The sequence below is a fragment of the Thalassophryne amazonica genome, chromosome 20 (assembly GCF_902500255.1).
Source record: "Thalassophryne amazonica chromosome 20, fThaAma1.1, whole genome shotgun sequence".
NCBI classification, from domain to species: Eukaryota; Metazoa; Chordata; class Actinopteri; order Batrachoidiformes; family Batrachoididae; genus Thalassophryne; species Thalassophryne amazonica.
In genome coordinates, this window is record NC_047122.1 from 63,684,657 (window position 1) to 63,704,154 (window position 19,498).

The window sequence follows — 19,498 nt, forward strand, 5'->3', positions numbered from 1 at the left end:
TAACAACACCAGAAAAAACTTTGATTCAAGTGCATGAACTAAATACATCCTTCTGATCACATCTAATTTATTTTATAAAAACAGGACTTTGACTTTGAAATTTTTTTCCAAGGTCAAATTTAGTGGAATGATAAACTAGTGCTGGTGGAGTTTTGTGCTCTAGTTGTGTGTGTGTGTGTGTGTGTGTGTGTGTGTGTGTGTGTGTGTGTGTGTGTGTGTGTGTGTGTGTGTGTGTGTGTGTGTGTGTGTGTGTGTGTGAGAGAGAGAGAGAAACAAAAGTTCTCACAAACCCCCCCCCGTGGTCCAAGAGTAAAGGCTGTCTGTCCAGCTGTCTGTCCCCGGTGTGTTTTTTTTTTTTTTTGTATCTAGTGGTGCGTTCTCAGTAATTCCAGTTTTGGTTAAGTTTGTGTTGTAGAAATTGTTTCTGGGTCCATTCATGTAACTCTTTAGTACTTTTAGTTCTGGCTAATTCTCTAAGTTTATATCTATTTCAGTCTTGTTTGCTAATTAATTGGTATTGAGGTTTAGGTTTATTTCTATTATAATGGTTTGTCAGGTTTAACCTACTTCCTGTTTTACTTTGACACTGCATTCTCTGTTCTTGTTTAGTTTGCTTTCTTCCTGTTTGAGCTCACACCTGAGCTCATTTAGCCATCAGTGCACCTGTAGTCAATTATAATCACCTCCCAGTCTACTTAAACTCTGCTTTTCTGGGTTTTTGCTGGCTAGTTCATCCTACGTACTGGCCCTAGTGGTTTTTGGCTTCCAAGTCAGATGGTCTGGTTTAGATCTGTTTTTTGTTTTTTTTGTGAGCTTTGATCCTGCTGTTTGAGTGTTGGACTTTGTGTTTTAAACAGTGATCATTTTTATGTGACCCTGGACTAAGTTTGGCTTTGATTTAGAAGCACTGTCTGAGCACATCCTCCTGGTTTCTCTGTGCTGAGGTCACATCAGAGCCCAACTACAACAAGGCCAGTGTGATTCAGTCATGCAAATATACTACAACAAGCCCAAAGCATAAAGTCTGAAAGCCACAGACTGTGCCAGGCTCTCAGTGCACTCCCTAGTTTGTTTCTAAGGGCTCATTTATCCTCTGTGTTAAATCCAGATATGGACGGAACCTTCTCTCCACAATCTGGGTACATTTTGTCTGCATTTGTGTCCACTTTCTGAAAACCTACAAAGCAATATCTGTGGCAATTGTGAGGGGGAATGTAGCCAACGCTGACTTGAGACACAACCACAAAGCAAAATGACACAAAGACAATTTTATATGTACGAGGTCTGTCAATAAAGTATCGTACCTTTTTATTTTTTTCAAAAACTATATGGATTTCATTCATATGTTTTTACATCAGACAAGCTTGAACCCTCGTGCGCATGCGTGAGTTTTTCCACGCCTGTCAGTGATGTCATTCGCCTGTGGGCACACCTTGTGGAAGGAGTGGTCCCGTCCCCTCGCCGGATTTTCATTGTCTGGAAATGGCGGAATGATTTGGACTTTTTTTCCGTCAGAATTTTTTCAGAAGCTGTTAGAGACTGGCACCTGGAAATCATTTGAAAAATTTATCTGGCTTTCCGCGATCTGAGCTGCGACGACGAGGCAGAAAATGCCAGATCATTTCAAAGCTGATGGCTCTGTGGGCACGGCGCCGAGCGTCCTTAAAGCCGTCCTTAAAGCCGTCCTTAAAGCTGTAGTAACAGTCCTTATTCTCTGTGAAGCCCGTAAAATTTTCACTGAAAGTCTGGGCACTGAATGGTCAAAATGTGCCTTAAAACTAGACAGAATTTTTATTTTAAGACCAGCCTCTGTCTCAAAATAAGGAAAACAATCTTGTTCCTTCGATTGGATGATGTGAAATCCGTTGCCTTTCCTTGTTACTGGTTAAATACAGCTGGATATTAGCTGGAAAAACTTTAAAGAAAAAGTGAGTTTTTTTTCTTATATGAAAAATGCTTGACAATATTATTTTTCTATTTATACAAAAATTAAGTAATTTTTTTCTTTAAACAAGATATCAGTTTTTACAGTGTGTGGGTGGCAAACACTTTGAAATGCAGATAGTTACAGTACCAGTTTCACATATATTGATGCATGTCTTAACAGATTGTGCTTCTATCAAGATGATGACAATGTAATTTACTTCCCATGGACTTCAATGTAACCCAATAGAGACCAACGTGACATTTCTAAACACTCACAGGTGATTTATGGATCTACCCTGTCCTCATCAATATGTTTGTATATTGTTACCGTGATATGAAATCACCTGTGTCGCGATATATATATATATATATATTTTTTTTTTGTCATATTGGACCCTATATGTGTGCATGAGGAACTGACACAGTCCTGAAAGGTAAACTAATCCCCACATCATCCAAAACTGACAATCCTACAGATCTCTTCTCAGCAAAGCACTGTCAATTTTGATTTGCCGAAAACCATTAAAACTGTAAATTTCATTGCCGGGAAATAACCACCCAGTCACTGTGCTGCTCACACCAGTCACCGAATCTTCACAAAAATCCAACCCAAACACTCAAACACATCTTATAAAAGAGTGAGGCCAGTTTCACTGCTGGATTTGGAGACTTCTGAGCAAAATCCACAAACGCTGCAGAGTAATGATTCCTCTGTGCAGCCGTGTTAAGATAATAAAAGCGTACTGACGAGCTGTGGTCGGGGAGGGAGCTCCATCCTGGCAGGGGTGGATGATCCAATATCAGATTTTTATTAAAATGTCTGTTACAGCATGCCAGCCTGACTTTAGCTTCAATAAAATGAAGGTGAAAAAAGCACTGGAGAGAAGATTAAGACTGAGAGATGTCTGCCAATGGCCATGTCATTAGGAATGGATGGAGAGAGAAAAGTGAGAGGGCTGGAGAGAAGAGGAGACACAGAGATGTGGGGGGGGGGGGTCAGTGCTGTAAGCGTCACACGGTTTAAGCAGACGGAGCTGGTGCCATGTAAAGAAGCAACAGATCAAAAAATCTGACAGGACCTATTGATTTTTTTTTTTTCTCTCTGCCTCACTCGAACGTTTTCAGCCTGCCGTCTCCAGTTGCTTATTCTCAAAGAGCAGCAACCCGAGAGGCCACCTGAGACACCAGGAAGCTTATACCATCCATAATTCTGTTCCTCCACCAGTCTTCTGTTTTTATCTCCCTCATAATTCTGCATAATTTCTGCCAAATGAGGCCTGACCCTCACAGTTCTTTGTTCCAAACCACGTATTTACATTTATTGGTCTCTCATTTTAAACCATGTAAAAACCTGTTTATCCCAAAACCCGCCACAGGGAGGCCAGGGAGCTGTAACTGATATGAATCGGAGATCAATTTTAAAGAAAACACTGCGACTACATTTATATGCCAACCCCCCCCCAAATCAGTCTAAATATATGCCATGTTCCAATACCCCAGAAGTTGTAATTTACAACTGGGAATGTCATCACACCCAAGTTAAATGCTTTCCAGTTTCCACACAACAGTTCAGTTCTGAGAGTAAGATGGAAGCCCAGAGAAAGCTTATTGCTTTGCTGACTATTTCAGAATATAGAGAGCTACAAAACAAATATACAGTCCACCAACGAGACCTCATGGAAGAGAACAAATGGTGTGGGACAGAGCTGGGCAACAAGGGCCAAGACAGTGCAGGTTTTCCTTGCAATCAATCACCTCAGAAGGTGATTTCATTGACGATCAGGTGTTTATGTTCAGGGGAGAAGCTCGTCAGCAAACCCACCTGCTGAGGTGACTGGTTGCACGGAAAACCTGCACTATCTTGGCCCTTCATGGCACATGACTGTTCACCCCTGCACAAATCCATAGATTAATGTACTTTTCCTTCTTTTTGTACTTTCCATGTGTCCATAAAGCAACAAAAATTCTTGAAGTAAAAGAATTTTGGTGCAGTTTTTGATCCATATTTGCACATTGGAGAGACTGCAAAGACCTGCCTTTTTTTTAATCTTTAATATAACGAGGACTTGACCAATTCTGTCTGACAGATGCACAAACATTGATTCATGCCTTTGTTTCATCTACAATTGATTATTGCAATGTTCTTTGTTTTGTTTTTTTTTCCCTGGCTTGCCACAGACCAGCATTAGGGGGCTTCAAATGGTTCTGAACTCTGCAGCAAGAGTTTTAATCCAGAGAAGAAAGTTCTCCTCCAGCATCGGTCTCTCTTCACTGGCTCCTTGTCCATGTGAGGTTCGACTTTAAAAAGACTAGTGCCTTCATACTTGGCTGATTTACTTACACCCTATATACTGGCCTGGATCTCGGGATTGTGGACCGTCATGTGTTCCAAGGGTGAAGAAGTCGTCAGCAAGTCAGAGAGCTTTTTGTTATTGTGGAATCAAGAAGGCAGTCTGATTCTGTGGACTTATTTAAACCAAGGCTGAAGATGCATTTTTTTTCCTCTCTTATAACTGACAAGGATTTATTTGTCTTTTAATTGCATACTGAATTTTTTAAGGACCTAATCATTGGTCCTTTACTCACTTTACTTTTATCTGACTGAACAAATTTTAGCCTGTTTCATACATATAAATCTACATCTTATATTTCAATTGTTAGTGCACCGTAGCCGGCGCCACGAGGGAGCGTTTGGGGGCGACGCCCCCTCATGTCATCAACCTCGCCCCCTCAGATGTTAGAGTTATCAAAAAAATAAAAAAGAAAGAAAAAGAAATACTGGAAAATATAGCAAAATATTAGTTATTCAATAATATCACGTATTTAACAAATAAACCAAATTAATTAAAGTAATTAATTTTAAAACAAACGGATATGGCGTGTGTCTGTGTTCAAGGGATTTGATAGGTTGAGGGTTGCGCTCGTCAGTGCAGCAGAGGGCGGTGAGTTTCCAACGCGTCATGACGTCAGACGTGTCGCTTCGGAAGTGGCAAGGGGAGATTACTACGTCACACTCTGGCTGTTTCCACAACCTGAATAAAGTTCAGTGATCACCATCTTGAATTTACGTCGCCTGAACCATAAAAAAAACCTTTAGAAACAGCAGTAGAACGATTCTCCCATCACCTGCTGGGAGAGGCTTTTTTCAGCTACTTTTCGGAGTGACACCGACCGAGGGAGGACTGACGACTTGGTGGGATATCGATCGAACCGCGACAGCGAGCCGACCCGCACGGAGAAGCCGGCCTTCAGGCATCATCACTGGTCAGAGCGAAGCAGGCCGCCGGGGTGATGGAGCAAACCCACTCAGTCCGAAATCTCCCACTTTTTGGATATATGCGAAGTCCCAGTTTGCCCAACGGAGGTTAGTTCTGCAGCTTTACTGAGGTGAGGATAATGTAAAAATAAAATGTGACGTTTACTGAACTGTGAAGGTTTAATGATCGGCTAACGTTAGCTTAGCCTTTTAGCACAGTTGATCTGAGTGAACACTTTAATTTGTAAATGGTTCAGTCTTTTTTATTTTTACCAAATAAAGCTACAGCTTTTTTCAGACACCACAAAAGCTCAGCTTTAAATAACTTATTTTTTCGGGCATTTTTTCCATCTTTTTTTTGCCGTTTTTCCCCCTTTTTTATGTATAAACTGTTTAGTGTTTCTTTATATTTAAAGAAATATTTTTATTTGTCCCAATCAGGACACCCGCGAAGTCCAGTCGAAAGAAAACATCTTTGCTCTTCAAAATAGGACAAAAGTGTCTTCAGCAACACCACCAGAGGTCAAAGCTGCAGAAGAGACCTTCATCTGGTCCCGAGAATCCAGCAGAACATCACCTGCTTCTAAATAAAAGGCTCTTTCAACAGCAACTACTTTATTATTTTTAAAAAAGCCGTTTCATTTTATATTTTAACAATAAATGAACGGATCATAAATGTCCACAAATCAAAGTCAAAAGACATTTGCACAAGTAGAAGCTCTCCACTTATTGTGCTCAAATTAATATTTTAGAAATGATTCTGTCCTGATAACATGAAAGGCAATTACATATTTTGACGAAATTACAAGTTTAAATGACCATAAAAAAATTCATCATGAGGTTTATGTCACAGAAATCCTACTTTACAATCACACTACAGTCATTGTTAAATTATTTCCTTTTGCATTTATAATAAACATTTGTATTTATTTAGTGTTTGTTTTTCTGGTTGAAATGAGATATAAATAATCTACCAGACTTAAAAAAAATACACAAGTTTCCATGTTATTTTATTTGTCTAAAAATAAATGTCTGAGTTTCCTTATGTTAAACAAGAAATTATCTAATATGAAATAACAGGTGGTTTTAATTTACAGATGAAAGGTTTCTAAAGAACCATTTATTGATTTATTTAGCTATTTTAATTACAAGTGTTCTAAACTTTTTTTTAACAGTAATCAGAAATTTTGAGGTAACAAACAACAACAAAAAAACATTTCCAATGATTTTTCTTCAGAAAACTGCTCTCTAAATGAGCAGTCCTGTCACACGTTAATGTTTTGTACAGATCAGTGGTTTCTGCACCAATCGGATTGGTCCAATCCATTTTGTAGAGATCAGTGGTTTCTGCCACGAGTCTTCCGTGTTTTGGCCCGACGCGTCGTTCCTATTGGACAACACGAAGGTACGTCACAGCTCAGAGCGTGGAAAGTTGGCGCACCTCATCTCGACAGAACACCGGCTCTGTGTGGTATGCAGGAGATCACTTGACCGAGCGTCTATACGTTCAAATAATAATTAAAAAAATACTGTCATCACTCTTCCCTCTTAGTCAGTCAGTCTCTTACAACGGTGTAGCCTAAATACACAAGCTTTCCAGGAGCGCACCCAATTCATTACGCACGCTGAGAGGCACGTCTCCTCCAGTGCGCACTTTTTTTGGGGGGGGGGGGGTCCCCGCCCCCTGTGATAAACTCATAGAATAGAATAGAATAATTCTTTATTGTCCACCAAAAAAGACAAAAAAACAGTCATAAAACATTCATACAAACACACGAATAAAACAAAAATAAGATAAATAAAATACATGGAAGTAAAAGAAGAAATAGAATAAGACCTAGTAAGATAAATAAAATGTACAGTAAGATCTAATAAAATCAAATAAAACAGAAGTAAAGCAGTTCAGGTTTAATTTGTGGAGTGGTCACTTTTTTGAGTTCATTATGGTGACGGCATTTGGTATAAAAGATTTTTTGAAAGAACCTTTGGCCAGAGGGTCATCGCCCCCTTAATATTTTTTTTTTTCTGGCGCTGGGCCTGTAGTGCACTCTTAGTGTTTTTTGCCTGTTTGAATTGGTTCTGCTGGTGTTGGAACCTGATTTTGTGATGAAACTTGAGGCAAATTTGTTGTGCTCTGGAGCTATATACAGTAGTGTTCAGAATAATACAACCCCTAGCAAAAATTATGGAATCACCGGCCTTGGAGGATGTTCATTCAGTTGTTTAATTTTGTAGAAAAAAAGCAGATCACAGACATGACACAAAACTAAAGTCATTTCAAATGGCAACTTTCTGGCTTTAAGAAACACTATAAGAAATCAGGAAAAAAAATTGTGGCAGTCAGTAACGGTTACTTTTTTAGACCAAGCAGAGGGAAAAAAATATGGAATCACTCAATTCTGAGGAAAAAATTATGGAATCATGAAAAACAAAAGAACGCTCCAACACATCACTAGTATTTTGTTGCACCACCTCTGGCTTTTAAAACAGCTTGCAGTCTCTGAGGCATGGACTTAATGAGTGACAAACAGTACTCTTCATCAATCTGGCTCCAACTTTCTCTGATTGCTGTTGCCAGATCAGCTTTGCAGGTTGGAGCCTTGTCATGGACCATTTTCTTCAACGTCCACCAAAGATTTTCAATTGGATTAAGATCCAGATTGTTTGCAGGCCATGACATTGACCCTATGTGTCTTTTTGCAAGGAATGTTTTCACAGTTTTTGCTCTATGGCAAGATGCATTATCATCTTGAAAAATGATTTCATCATCCCCAAACATCCTTTCAATTGATGGGATAACAAAAGTGTCCAAAATATCAACGTAAACTTGTGCATTTATTGATGATGTAATGACAGCCATCTCCCCAGTGCCTTTACCTGACATGCAGCTCCATATCATCACTGACTGCGGAAATTTACAAGTTCTCTTCAGGCAGTCATCTTTATAAATCTCATTGGAATGGCACCAAACAAAAGTTCCAGCATCATCACCTTGCCCAATGCAGATTCGAGATTCATCACTGAATATGACTTTCATCCAGTCATCCACAGTCCATGATTGCTTTTCCTTAGCCCATTGTAACCTTGTTTTTTTTCTGTTTAGGTGTTAATGATGGCTTTCGTTTAGCTTTTCTGTATGTAAATCCCATTTCCTTTAGGCGGTTTCTTACAGTTCGGTCACAGACGTTGACTTCAGTTTCCTCCCATTCGTTCCTCATTTGTTTTGTTGTGCATTTTCGATTTTTGAGACATATTGCTTTAAGTTTTCTGTCTTGACGCTTTGATGTCTTCCTTGGTCTACCAGTATGTTTGCCTTTAACAACCTTCCCATGTTGTTTGTATTTGGTCCAGAGATTAGACACAGCTTACTGTGAACCACCAACATCTTTTGCAACATTGTGTGATGATTTACCGTCTTTTAAGAGTTTGATAATCCTCTCCTTTGTTTCAATTGACATCTCTCGTGTTGGAGCCATGATTCATGTCAGTCCACTTGGTGCGACAGCTCTCCAAGGTGTGATCACTCCTTTTTAGATGCAGACTAACGAGCAGATCTGATTTGATGCAGGTGTTAGTTTTGGGGGTGGAAATTTACAGGGTGATTCCATAATTTATTCCTTAGAATTGAGTGAGTCCATATTTTTTCCCTCTGCTTGGTCTAAAAAAGTAACCGTTACTGACTGCCACAATTTTTTTTACTGATTTCTTATAGTGTTTCTTAAAGCTAGAAAGTTGCCATTTGAAATGACTTTAGTTTTGTGTCATGTCTGTGATATGCTTTTTCTCTACAAAATTAAACAACTGAATAAACATCCTCCGAGGCCAGTGATTCCATAATTATTGCCAGTGGTTGTAGTAGTGCTATGTGCCTAAAAAGATTAATCCAGGTTTTGCGTATATTTCTTATTGTTACATGGGAAACAAGGTACCAGTAGATTCAGTAGATTCTCACAAATCCAACAAGACCAAGCATTCATGATATGCACACTCTTAAGGCTATGAAATTGGGCTATTAGTAAAAAAAAGTAGAAAAGGGGGTGTTCACAATAATAGTAGCATCTGCTGTTGACGCTACAAACTCAAAACTATTATGTTCAAACTGCTTTTTTTTTAGCAATCCTGTGAATCACTAAACTAGTATTTAGTTGTATAACCACAGTTTTTCATGATTTCTTCACATCTGCAAGGCATTAATTTTGTTGGTTTGGAACCAAGATTTTGCTTGTTTACTAGTGTGCTTGGGGTCATTGTCTTGTTGAAACACCCATTTCAAGGGCATGTCCTCTTCAGCATAAGGCAACATGACCTCTTCAAGTATTTTGACATATCCAAACTGATCCATGATACCTGGTATGTGATATATAGGCCCAACACCATAGTAGGAGAAACATGCCCATATCATGATGCTTGCACCACCATGCTTCACTGTCTTCACTGTGAACTGTGGCTTGAATTCAGAGTTTGGGGGTCGTCTCACAAACTGTCTGTGGCCTTTGGACCCAAAAAGAACAATTTTACTCTCATCAGTCCACAAAATATTCCTCCATTTCTCTTTAGGCCAGTTGATGTGTTCTTTGGCAAATTGTAACCTCTTCTGCACATGTCTTTTATTTAACAGAGGGACTTTGAGGGGGATTCTTGCAAATAAATTAGCTTCGCACAGGCATCTTCTAACTGTCACAGCACTTACAGGTAACTCCAGACTGTCTTTGATCATCCTGGAGCAGATCAATGAGTGAGCCTTTGCCATTCTGGTTATTCTTCTATCCATTTTGATGGTTGTTTTCTGTTTTCTTCCATGCGTCTCTGGTTTTTTGTCCATTTCAAAGCATTGGAGATCATTGTAGATGAACAGCCTATAATTTTTTGCACCTGCGTATAAGTTTTCCCCTCTCCAATCAACTTTTTAATCAAACTACGCTGTTCTTCTGAACAATGACTTGAACGTCCCATTTTCCTCAGGCTTCAAAGAGAAAAGCATGTTCAACAGGTGCTGGCTTCATCCTTAAATAGGCGACACCTGATTCACACCTGTTTGTTCCACAAAATTGACAAACTCACTGACTGAATGCCACACTACTATTATTGTGAACACCCCCTTTTCTACTTTTTTAACTAATAGCCCAATTTCATAGCCTTAAGAGTGTGCATATCATGAATGCTTGGTCTTGTTGGATTTGTGAGAATCTACTGAATCTACTGGTCCCTTGTTTCCCATGTAACAATAAGAAATATACTCAAAACCTGGAATAATCTTTTTAGGCACATAGCACTACTATTATTCTGAACACTACTGTTAATATCAAAATTTTTTAATTGAAATTCCCTTGTCTGTGAAATATGTATTTGAAAGTACTGTAAGAAATCCCACTTTGACTTCTAATTTATCGTGGGGAAATAAGCCATCTATACTTAACGAAGAAATGTATTGGTCTGCATCGTGTCACAACAAATTGAATCACACTAAATCGCATTCCATAATTAAAGGTAAAATCTCAGATTCGTAAGGTTCCTCATGTATCTTGAGCATAGGTTGTATAGTTATTGGACAAACTACAATTCACATAGCCTCATACCATTAAGATATTTCTATTATTAGATCCACTGTACCTCCAAACTCCCACTGCAGGGACCTCAAACCAACCTTCGGAGGTGCCAGAGGGCAGATGGGCAGCAGTCTTATCTGTGGTGTCCAAGGGGGAAGGTTCCTAGTGGGTTCCCTTCCCCCTAAAACCACCAATTAATGAACATCTCACACTGCACAGCCACTTACGATGTATCCCTTCTGTTCATCTCCATGGGGAAGACTGAAGTACCTCCTGTGAGACTTTTTTTTAACCACTTACATCAAACCAAAATTACTTCCTTATATCAGCGACTGAGTCCAACCCTGTTGGGGGAAGGATACTGCATAAAAGCCACTCATTACAATCCCAAGAGAGGGTGGGGGGGTAATGGTCTAGTGTTTAAGGTGTTGGGCTTGAGACCAAAAGATCCTCGGTTCAAATCCCCGCCTGACTGGAAAATCACTAAGGGTCCTTGGGCAAGGTCTTTAATCCCCTATTGCTCCCGGTGTGTAGTGAGCACCTTATATGGCAGCACCCTGACATTGGTGTGTTTGTGTGAATGTCATTTACCATTTAACTGGATGTCAATATCCAAACGTGTGTCCAGATTGGACACTTCTGTCATTTATGGGCAGGGTATGCACCAATATAAGGTAATCCTCACCATCATTTCAAATTTACACATAAGTGACATTAAATGGACTGCATTTATATCGCGCTTTTCCATCTGCATCAGACACTCAAAGCGCTTTATAATTATGCCTCACATTCACACAAACACACCAACGTCAGGGTGCTGCCATGCAAGGTGCTCACTACACACCGGGAGCAACTTGGGGATTAAGGACCTTGCTCAAAGGTTTGAACCGAGGGTCCTCTGGTCTCAAGCCCAACGCTTAACCACTAGACCATCACCTCCCAACAATTACATCATTTATGCAATAATTATACAACAAGATTTTTGAGGGTCACCGTCTCACTATCTATGGTTAGCAACCTGCTATTTCATTAGCAGCCTGAGGCTTATCATCCATTACTTGGATGATAATAAACCATAGGACCTTGAATAAAACACTGCACGAGCACATACAAATCACATGAAACAAACAACCCTTTACCCTACAGTCACATTAGTTTGTTGGGCATTCCTGGGGGCGTGGCCAGCTCCTCATTACTGTACATTATGTTTAACGATAGATTATTAAATATGGGGAAACAAGACACTGCCAAAATTAACTCTCCCCCCCCCCATGCTTGATGGGCCCAAATTTGAAGTGATTTTTTTTTTCAGTCCAGCGTGCGTCACACTTATCTTACTAACATCTGTAAGATTTCTTGTAAATCACCTCAGTGGTATCATCTGGTTACAAAAACAGGGTTGTTAAATTTTAAGAGTCTTTATTTCTTGCTAACCTTGACAAAATACAATAATAAAAAAAAAACTAGCAAACAGATTTTTACAGAAATGTTTGGGAGCGTCTTCCGCCATCTTGGATAATTTTGTTCGATCAACCAACTAAATGTAGGTGGCGTTAAGGCCGGACTGCCTTCAGAAGCAGGTTGGGTGCTGCTGCTGAAGGGTTACAATACCAAAATATGAACCAGAGAGGGTTGATAATGACATTATCAACCCGCTTTTGTAGAGTATCAGCATCCATGTCAAGTAATGGTAACGCCCGAGTATATAATGTGGACTATCTGGTGTGGCACGTTTTTGGACGAATTGATAAGTTTGAGAAATCTGAAAAGAATTTTTGCAAACATTCTTGCATGAGGCCTAATTTCTCCAAAGCCTACCTCTGTAAAGCTGAGGCCTGCCGCTGCTTGTGGTGTGTGTGTGTGTGTGTGTGTGTGTGTGTGTGTGTGTGTGTGTGTGTGTGTGTATATCCAAACTGATTTTAACTGAACTCCCAGCTTGATGATAACTGATGAAGATATGGAGCCACAGAAGGAAAAGCTATTAATAAAGTGGTTAAAAATAAGAATAAGGTCTGGTCCTCAGTGTGGAGCCGGTTTGTACACAGAGAGAGAGAGAGAGAGAGACAGAGAGAGAGCTCATCACATGCAGCGAGGTGATAAGAATACAGCAACAATTCTTTGGTTTCTTTCACTTAAAAGTCCTCCGTAAAATCCAACCTGCCACTGCTGATAGAGCAAGAAAACAAGGACAAGAGAGGATAGCAAGATAAAGCCAAGTTTAAGATCACGGAAGAGCAGAAAGCAAAGGCTTAGAAGGTTCATGGTTTTTATTCACTGCAAAGAGCGATTTAAAGGGGGAAAAAAAGCCAAACCAATGAGGGATGATTCTAAATGGAAAAACAACCAAAACAAACAGCAGTAACAATAAAACCTCACACAGGAAAATCATCAAACATTATCAGACAAACACAGAAGACTTTCTATTACTTAAAGGTGGATTTTCAATTTCGAGCACTGTGGATACTTGATAAGCGCAGAGAGAGAGAGAGTGTGTGTGTGTGTGTGTGTGTGTGTGTGTGTGTGTGTGTGTGTGTGTGTGTGTGTGTGTGTGTGTGTGTGTGTGTGTGTGTGTGCAGAACAAAAATGTAAATATTGAACATGTTCTTCTCAGGAAAAGTGACAAATTATGTTGACACAGGTATAGAGCAGGCAGTCCAACACACTCAGAATAACTGGATCAGATTTACTTCACATAACTACATCTACAACACGGTGGTACATTCATACTTATATGGGTTCAAAACCCAGCCAGACTGGAGAATCACTAAGGGCCCTTGGGCAAGGTCCTTAATCCCCAAGTTGCTTCTGGTGTGTGTGTGTGTGTGTGTGTGTGTAGTGAGCACCTTGTATGGCAGCACTCTATCGGTGTGTTTGTGTGAATGTGAGGCATAATTGTAAAGCGCTTTGAGCTTCTGATGCAGATAGAAAAGTGCTATACAATTACAGTCCATAATAGAGAAATGTGGATAGGTATATCCAGTCTTCTATGCATGAAAACTTAATAATAATATTAATATATATATATATATATATATATATATATATATATATATATATATATATATATATATATATATATATATATATATATATTAAATTCGTTGTTTTTTTTTTACATAAATTGATAAATCATGACATCCAAGAAGAAATTCAGTTGTTCTTTTTAGAGATGGCACAATACTGCTACATAATGCCAATACTGGGACCTTCAGTGTTTGACCAAATGACTCCAACCATCCAAAAGATATGTATTTGCAATAAAATGCTGAGAAAGGATGAAAAGGATGGAGTCCACAGTAGCTAGCTACCACTTCTACCACGGCGCTGAAGTCTGGAATCCTTTTGCCAGCACATAGCTGTTACTCAGAGTGACCACACCCCTTATCATTCATAACTTTATTGCTTAAAATGGATAAAACTAGGGGTGGGGTGACTAGTGGTAATAGTCAACTACAACTAGCTAGTACCCAACAAGTCAACTATTATTCTACTAGTTGAGTACTTCCATTAGGATGATTTTCCTTCGAATTAAAGGCATATTATTAAGAACAGTTTCTAATAACTGTGCAGGTGATGTATGTCTGTGGCTTCCATGTCTGTTTTACAGTCAGTTTATTTAAAGTATAAATTTCCATTGTGGGATTGATTTTACAAAGCAAAGCCTCCTGACTTGAAAATGATTGCTTTGAATTCCAAGAATCAGGAAATCTCCAAGACCTTGGTTTCACTTTCACTTTTCAGCAAAGACTATTGCAGAGAATAAATGCTCAACATTCAGACAATAAAGCACATCTGGAATCAAATACAGTACATGAACATCTGTACAGCTACAAAAAGACACACGGGGTACCCTTGCACAGATTGTCAAGCAGGAACCAAACGCTTTGAGCATCTGATGCAGATGGAAAAGCGCTATATAAATGCAGTCCATTTAACTAACACAGTCCAGCCCTCACCAGCAGCCTGCATTGTCTCCATATTCTCAAGGTCGGTCATCTGGGCATTTTACCTGGAGGGGCGGAGGTTCTCAGTGAAAACATCACTGAGCAAATACAATGTACAAGTAATTTGGTCACTTTTCCAACAGGCAAGACTCATAAATAACATCAATTTAATGTACAATGGTTCATCTCAGGTCAGGTTGGTGTATAAATCTCACCATTCCAGACAATGATAGCTGTCAGCTGGCTGTTGGAAACGATAAAAAAACCCAACTGATTTCAATAGAACAGCACACAGACTGAGTGTGTTGTCGCGGAAGTACGAATTCTGGCCTTTGGGTTGATCATTTCACGTGTGACATGGTGCCGACCTCAAGAATAGATCAGTGTTTTTAATACCATATTCTTACTGCATTTGCAAGTCTTTGGTTCTTTTTTTTATGAAGTCAGTTTGGAAGATTAACTGCTTGAATTTCTTTGTTTTCAGAATTAGCCAACAACAAATGGTATCTGACTAATGATTTTCATTAGTAATCCAAACCCTGAGTATCAATGAGTACCAAAAGAAAAAGTATCTATAGAGATAAAAACAGTTTTTTTGTTTTCTTTTGTACCGTGCATCTTTATTTCTCCTGTAATGTTGGACAGGCCCAGCGACAGATTGCCGTCCTGTCCAGGGTGAACCTCGCCTCACACCCTGTGAGTGCTGGGATAGGCTCCAGCCCCCCCGACCCAAGCGGTTGAAGGTAGTGGTTCTATAAGGAGTGACTCGCTTTTGGAGCCAACTTCAAGTGGCCATTCAAGGAACTACAAGATTGCCACTTCAGCACTGGCTGTATTTTTCACAACTGGAGGTTAAGGCTTGTGCTATATGACAGCAATTCACTTGACCACACCCACCTTTTGACCAAAGCACGGGGTGTGAAAACGTTGACTGCAATGGTTGTACACGACCAATGACACTTGTGTTGCACTTTGTTCTGAGTGGAAGTCAATAATTTAATGAGTTTGGATATAAACCAAAACAGCGGTGTCCACAGAGGCATTTGTGTTCTTTCCCATTTATTGAGGTCAAGTACACGGACGCAATGATGCAATTCCCAGGTCCCTTCCCTGTTCTGAGTCGAGGTGAACACATTCATTTCTAAATTCACCTTGTTTTGGGATGATGGTGGAGAAAAATAGTAGAGTTGTACCTACTAGTGCATTAAAACCAAAATAATATCAATTATTTTAATTCTCAGTTTTTCTGTCATGTTTTCCAAAGGAATAAACTTAAATTCCAGGTATTTTAAAGCTTTTTGTAGAAATGCCAACATGTGAAAATGAAAATGGAGCTTAAAGTTACAGTTCCACGTGGAACAGCAAAGCCAGGAGCAGTAGACCACTTTGAAGAACTCACGACCTCCATCTGGGTCACGGCTGACCTCATTTATAACACATCCATCAGAGGGCAATGCTATTTCCATCTGGGTCAAAAAAGGTAAGAAATAATGTCCTTCATCCAGAAGTATCTTAAAGCAGATCAGCCTGATTGTCAGCACATTCACTGCCAGCTCCGTAGATGTCTGAGTCCCAAGTCGGTCTGGACAGATCAATTCTCTGCATGAGGAATCTGGGACTTTGTACTCTGCTGGGAATAGTTTTACCTGCAGGAGGTAAGGTGTTTTGGAATAATAGCCTCCTTGGCACAGGTTGACCATTTAATTTTCCTGGACAAAGAGACCGTTGGGCCTGTTGAACAGGTGTCCATGTGTCCTTTTTTTTTTTTGTCAGGAGACTCTGATCACATCTCAGAAGGTGTGGTAGACTTTTTCACTGCTTTTCAATCACCTACAACATACAACAATCTGTGGATTATCTCCTAATTAAGATGTTTTTCACTTCAAAAACCTAGCAAGACAAGAAAACAAATCAAATAATGTAAACATTTGAGCAATATCTGTATTTGCTCTGCCATCGATTACCCCCACCCCGCACGGCGATATATCAATCAAACTGGGCACATATATAGAGGTGGGTTCTGGAATTACCCAGCAAGGACCAGTTTGCTCAAGGTCATTCATTGGGGACATGGTCATGGTTGTCTGCCTGTTTGTTGGCCTCCTCCCAGGTCCTTTGGTTGATTTCTATTAAGTAGGTATGTCACTTAAAGTTGACACCGAAATTTCCCTTAATGAAGTAATTTTGACACAAAGTCAGTAAAGTTGATATTCAACCTAGTTTGAACCAAATGTGGCATAAACCTGGATTCCAGGATTGTTCTGCTAAGGTCTGACAGTGATCAGTTATTTGGGTGAAGGTCAAGATTATTAATGTATCAAGTCAAATTTGAAGTTTTCCATTCTGATTGGCAACTTACCTGCACACATGTTGATGGATTCTGGAATTGCCCAAGTGAGCTTAAATTTGCTAAAGGCCAGTCACTGGGCTCAAGGTCATGTCTGTTGTTCTGGCTGTTGGCCTTCAGCTCACTCAGTTTTTGAAATCAACCTACTAGTGTGCTGTTTTGTACTGTAGTTCTTAATGATTGAAGTAAATGAAGTACAACACATATTCAGTCACTTGCAAATGTATCCATCCCCTGAAATGTCTACAGAAGACGAGCTGTAAAAGTGGTTATTTTGTATGAACAAGTGTTGCCATCAAGACTACGACTACATTTGTATGAGTCCAACACTGTTTGACATGTTCACAGTAAAATGTGGAAACTACAAACCACAGGCACTATAGATGTGACATATCTCCATTCCCATCAATATACCCACAAACAAACATGAGGAGCTGAAAACAATTGAACATTCTTTATACGGCCCGTGTTTTCCATAGTATATCATCCACCAGTGCTAAAGCATCAGAGTTTGTAGGAGCCTATTCCAGCAGTCACAGAGCATGAGGCGGGGTTCACCCTGGACACAACACCACCCTGTCACAGGCCCTCATTCAGTACAAAATATATCATACAATTATTTAGCACTAATGACTTTACTTTGATCTGCCTACAACAAATCTTGTACAAATGTGTACCATCTAGGATGTAAACCAGTTTGTACACACTCAAGACATTCAAGCTTGTGGACTCTTTCTGCAAGTACAAAGCAATAGTTGGAGTCATTAAATGTAAAATACTGATGCTGATGATCAGTCATCAAGACTGAACAACAAACATGAGCTTTACAGTTTTTAAGGTTGCTTTTAGATAAATGTGTGGGCTTCAGCAGAGATCTGACCATCTCACCTTTAGGTTTTTCAAAGCAACATAAGATGAGTAATCAAAAGAGGTCCAATATTTGCTGGCTTAACTGCAGGAAATTTAGTCGTATCTTCACTGCTGTGGTCTTGAAATAAAATCCAGACTCTTGTCTGTCTAAGACGAGACGACGTAAGAAGGTGGTTGATTCTGAGACCAGACTGAGATAATCGAAATGTGGTCTTGAGATCAAGAGTGATGTCAAGTACTGCAAGATCAGTTAATAATAATCTTTATATTACTTTCTCCAATTACTTATGGCCTCTGAAGATGGAGAAGCTGTGTGTATAAATGCTCCAATATATTTTTAAAGCTAACGTCTACACTACAAGCACATATTGACTTTTTTATTCCATCTCTATTGTGGTTGAACAGAAGCAGAATTACAAACAGTGTCATTGTTCAAATACCTTTGGACCCAACTGCACAATTGCTGTTAAGTTGAGATGTAAAGTGATCTTACGTGGTAAAGGCTGAAATGCACCAATCTAACACATAGTCACATTTTTGTCACAAAGGATCCTGCACAGATACACCCAAGCTTTCCTTTCTTGCAGGGTTTTTTGGGTTTCATCTTTTCAAAGAGACAAAAACACTCCAGTAGTGCATACAGCAGAGAAACATGTGAACACTGCACAAGAAACAGCTGCAGTACAAACAGCTGCACGATGGCGGCAGGTAGACACCGTTTAGTCTTATTTAGTGGAAAAACTGGAAGTCGCTGCATTGCAAATGACTTCAGTGCCTCAGCATATGGCCGAGTTCAGACCTGCTGTCCGTGGCGTCACAGCGGGGGGGATTCTGCAGCCCGACTGCACTGACGTGTGCATGCGTGTGTGTGGGATGAGTCGCGGGTCATGGAGATGACGTGCTGAATGTGTGCACAGCTGGTGCATCAAACAAACTCCTCATCCACAGGAAAAAGGATGAGTTGAGAGAAGAGTAGATGATAAAAGATCAAACAAAACTACAAAAAAAAAACACAAACCACAGTCAGGTTTTATTGTCAGTTATGTGTTCACATACAAGGATTTTTGCTTTGCAGAACCACTGCAAAAATAAGGACAATACAAAAGGACATACAGTATATACACTCAGTGGCCACTTTGGTAGCGCCAGGTTGGACCCCTTTTTGCCTTCAGAACAGCCTTAATTCTTCATGGCATAGGTTCAACAAGGTGTTGGAAACATTCCTCAGAGATGTTGGTCCATACTGACCTGATGGCATCACACAGTCAACCATTCAACCAGTCTGTCTATTCTCCTCTGACATCAACAAGGCATTTATGTGTACACACCTGGTGCTCACTGAATATCTTCTCCTTTTTGGACCATTCTCTGTAAACTCTAGAGATGGTTGTGTGTGTGTGAAAATCCCAGTAGATCAGCAGTTCCTGAAACACTCAGACCAGCCCGTCTGGCACCAACAACCATGTCACGTTCAAAGTCACTTAAATCCAAATTCTGATGGTCAGTTTGAACTTCAGCAAGTTGTCTTCACCACGTCTAGATGTCTAAATGCACTGAGTTGCCATGTGATCGGCTGATTAGCTATTTGTATTAACAAGCAACTGAACAG

At 39.8% G+C, this 19,498-nt stretch overlaps 1 long non-coding RNA gene across 1 annotated transcript; it reads right to left on the reverse strand.

The window, feature by feature from the left end:
- Positions 1–4,277: 4,277 nt before the first annotated feature.
- LOC117502275 lies at positions 4,278–14,792 on the reverse strand. Its single transcript, XR_004558255.1, has 3 exons — positions 14,783–14,792; positions 8,368–8,372; positions 4,278–4,458 (listed from the first exon to the last, which is right to left on the reverse strand). It is a non-coding gene; the product is annotated as an uncharacterized LOC117502275 (long non-coding RNA).
- Between the last annotated feature and the right edge of the window lie 4,706 nt (positions 14,793–19,498).